Raw genomic sequence first — 4,678 nt, forward strand, 5'->3', positions numbered from 1 at the left:
TTATGTACAGGTAACCTGAATAATTTAAAATGAAACAGTTCCTCCATTACTCAGCCCCTTCATTAAGACCTTAAGCATATATATTAATTAAACTTTCCATTTCTTATTAATGCATGATTTGTTTAACTTCCAGCTTTTTTTTTTTTTTTTCTTACACTGGCTTCATAGCATCCACTTTTTAAATATTTTGCACTTTTAAGAAAGTCTTGCATTGGTGAAAGAAATAATGCCTGGAACGGAGAACCTCATTTGAAAAAGATTGGCTTTTTTTTTTCAACTGCTAATTACAACAATAAAGATATTGCTAAAGGAGAGATTAATGTTAAAGGAATTCTGTGTCTATGAAACCTGACCTGAAAGGAATTAATTACAGAAAACATATTAGGTACCAGTACAAGTAAATCTTCAATTTAAAATGTCAGTGGCAAAACATAAATCGCTTTGATAAGTTTTAAGTCATAGTGTCAAAGTTGCAATCTAGAGTCTAAACCAATTACAAAGAAAATACTCTATTCAGGATTTTATATAACCATCCTTAACATATGTTTTACTTTCTTTTACTTATCCATACTCTGTAAAAATTTCATGTTAACATTTTGAGATTTTTCTACAGACTATTTCCAGATTTCTTTAGGTACTGCAAGTTTACTTCAAATCTAAGTGTTATATCTGCCTGAATAATATGCTGTGTTATTTCCCAGAAGCTTTCTTTTAAGGAAGATCATTTAGAAGGACCTCTTTAAAGATACATGAAGGGGTGAAGTTCCGTCAAAAGCTATCTGAATCTAGTGTGTAAGTGTATGTATGTATGTGTGTATGTTTAAAATATCAATGTTTTTATATATAAAACAATATATATGTGTTATATACACACATATATACATACTAACATATTAACATATTAAAGTTAGAACAATATGTAAGAGGCTTTTAAATTAGCATTTGTTGACAGATTTATGTTTATCAACATTTGTGCAAAATGCCACTGATACGTATGGAGAGGAGTGTCTTTATCACACAGAAACTATCATCTGTTCCCACTCAATAAGTTACCTGATATCTGTCCCACATACTTATAACCAACCCCTACCTCTTTTCTTAATCTATGAAATGGGTAGTAATATTTGACTACAAAATAATTTAAGAACTTCACATGGAACACTTTGTGCTAAATATACAAATATAGCAGATGTATTTTGCCATTATAAACAATAAATTCTGTTTTCAATCTTTTTTTTTACTAAGTCTCATTAACTTGACTTTTTTTCTTTCATATAATGTGAGTCATTAAAATCCCCTTTTAAAATTTCTGATATACATGCATAAGTACTTTTCTATTTTGTGGTGAACTATATCAAGAAAGAAATGTTTTAAAAGTACACAGTATACATGATTTGCATTGTACTGCACAAGTGTAATTCAGTGAAATTTTAAAAATTTAATTACAACATGTATAGAAACATTTAAAGCTCAGTGTTTGTCACTGTCATCTTTTCTTTCTGAGGCTTTTATAACCACCCCAAAGGTCCTTGTTGATCCACTAAAACAATAAAAATCGTGGAAAGATCCTTTCTTTACTATAGAAGATGTGACAAGAAAAGAGAGAGCTGACACTAGAATGATATTTGCAAGGAACAAAAGGTACTTTTGAAGATATCTTTAAAAGGTGAGGCATCATCTCAAGAAAACAGATTGCAGCATATTAGAAAAACCAGATGGTATTCATTTGAGAATTCTAAACAATTTAAGGATATAGGTAAGTGATCTACTAACAAAAAATGAGCATGTACCATTGAAAGAGACCATAAGGGATAAAAACAACTGATAAAAATTCAATCCATCTTTTTAAGTGTTGCTAAGTGTGCCAATAGAACTTATTGGCACAAGCTAAAATAATCACTGTAATCAGAGCTATAAGATGTACAGATAATGAAATAAAGAAGGAATAATAACATTTCTTATAATAGCAAATTATATTTCTTCCATTTAAAAAATGTATAATAAACAAAACTTTTATGATATATGTATCTAGATAATGATGCCTACGGATAAGTATTTTTAAAGTTTTAGATATTACACACAAGTGAATTAATTTTACACATTTGAAATAGAACATGTAATTTGTTTTATACCTCAAAATTTTGTATTTAATTTTTTGTACAAATGAGCACAAATAGATTTCTTTGGTTGCCATAATTTAACAATTATCATTACATTTTAATTATTATTAAAATACCAGAATATCTGGTTAACACTAAAGTTTGCAAAAACCGAAATATTGGTCATTAAAATCTGGAGATAATTAAAAGAAACCCTATACCCATTAGTGGTAACTACAGTTAATAAAAAGAATAAAATTCATATTGAAAAGTTAGAAGCTATACATAACAAAGGAAAAATGTAACCATCTGTGAGCACCCCCTATTTGGAAGTTCATTTTTTAAATTATGTAGATACTCCTTTGCTGTGATATAATGGCGGGAGAATAAACAGATTAATAAAATTCCTCTTCTTTAAAAGAAATGATGATCTATATCATGCCTTTGTTGAATCTTATTTTCAAAGAATGCAAACACCATAATCTCATTTGATCTCAAATAATTTTTCAGAATTTTTTTTTTCTCTAGAATTCTATGAAAATACAGCAGTGGTTCTAATAAAGCTGGGATTTCAGAAAAAGGGAGATGCTCATACTATAGACTTTTTAATGTTACAGTAAGAGATATATTGTACACTAATGGCATGATGTAAAAACAGAATTTTTAGGTGTAAGGATTTTTTTTTTAATTTTATTTATTTTTTATTTATTTATTTTTGGCTGCGTTGGGTCTTTGTTGCTGCATGCGGGCTTTCTCTAGTTGCGGCGAGCAGGGACTACTCTTTGTTGCGGTGCGCGGGCTTCTCATTGTGGTGGCTTCTCTTGTGGAGCACGGGCTCTAGGCGCGTGGGCTTCAGTAGTTGTATCACGCGGGCTCAGTAGTTGTGGTGCACGGGCTTAGTTGCTCCGCGGCATGTGGGATCTTCCCAGACCAGCGCTCAAACACGTGTTCCCTGCATTGGCAGGTGGATTCTCAACGACTGTGCCACCAGGGAAGCCCAGGTGTAAGGATTTTTTTCAGACGTGTTAGGAAATTGTTCAGAGTTAAATAGAATGAACTGTTTGCTATCCAGCAGGTTGGAAATGGATGCTCTGCATTATATGGGTTAACACTTCTCAAAGAATTTTGAATACAACAAACTCACTTATCTGTGAAGTTTTACCAAATAGCCCCTAAACTGTCTTTGATGATTCAGAAGGAACTTCATAAATTTTTGGTACTTTGAATTAATATTTATAAACCTTCATTACCACAATACTTAAGACATGCAGAGGTATCAATTCATAGAGAATTCTGAGGAGAGAATGTCATATCAACCAAGCTTTAACTGCATATAGACACTTCATTCTCGTCTGCCTACAGTGCCAATATTACTATTTTTAGTTTTTTTAACATCTTTATTGGAGTATAATTGCTTTACAATGGTGTGTCAGTTTCTGCTGTATAACAAAGTGAATCAGCTATGCATATACATATATTCCCATATTTCCTCCCTCTTGCATCTACCTCCCACCCTCCCTATCCTACCCCTCTAGGTGGACACAAAGCACCAAGCTGATCACCCTGTGCTATGTGGCTGCTTCCCACTAGCTATCTGTTTTACATTTGGTAGTGTATACATGTCCATGCCACTCTCTCACTTCGTCCCAGCTTACCCTTCCCCTTCCCCGAGTCCTCAAGTCCATTCTCTATGTCTACGTCATTATTCCTGTCCTGCCCCTAGGTTCTTCAGAACAATTTTCTTTTTTTTTTTTAGATTCCATATATATGTGTTAGCATACGGTATTTGTTTTTCTCTTTCTGACTTAACTTCACTCTGTATGACAGTCTCTAGGTCCATCCACCTCACTACAAATAACTCAGTTTGGTTTCTTTTTATGGCTGAGTAATATTCCATTGTATATATGTGCTACATCTTCTTCATCCATTCATCTGTCAATGGACACTTAGGTTGGTTCCATGTCCTGGCTATTGTAAATAGAGCTGCAATGAACATTGTGGTACATGCCTCTTTTTGAATTATGGTTTTCTCAGGGTATATGCCCAGTAGTGGGATTGCTGGGTCATATGGTAGTTCTATTTTTAGTTTTTTGAGGAACCTCCATACTGTTCTCCATAGTGGCTGTATCAATTTACATTCCCACCAACAATGCAAGAGGGTTCCCTTTTCTCCACACCCTCTCCAGCATTTGTTGTTTGGAGATTTTCTGATGATGCCCATTCTGACTGGTATGAGGTGATACCTCATTGTGGTTTTGATTTGCATTTCTCTAATGATGAGTGATGTTGAGCATCCTTTCATGTCTTTGTTAGCAATCTGTATATCTTCTTTGGAGAAATGGCTATTTATGTCTTCTGCCCATTTTTGGATTGGGTTGTATGATTTTTTGATATTGAGCTGCATGTGCTGCTTGTATATTTTGGAGCTTATTCCTTTGTCACTTGCTTCATCTGCAAATATTTTCTCCCACTCTGAGGGCTGTCTTTTCATCTTGTTTATGGTTTCCTTTGCTGTACAAAAGCTTTTAAGTTTCATTAGGTCCCATTTCTTTATTTTTGGTTTTATTTCCATTTCTCTA

The sequence above is a fragment of the Eschrichtius robustus genome, chromosome 14 (genome assembly GCF_028021215.1).
Source record: "Eschrichtius robustus isolate mEscRob2 chromosome 14, mEscRob2.pri, whole genome shotgun sequence".
Classification (NCBI taxonomy): domain Eukaryota; kingdom Metazoa; phylum Chordata; class Mammalia; order Artiodactyla; family Eschrichtiidae; genus Eschrichtius; species Eschrichtius robustus.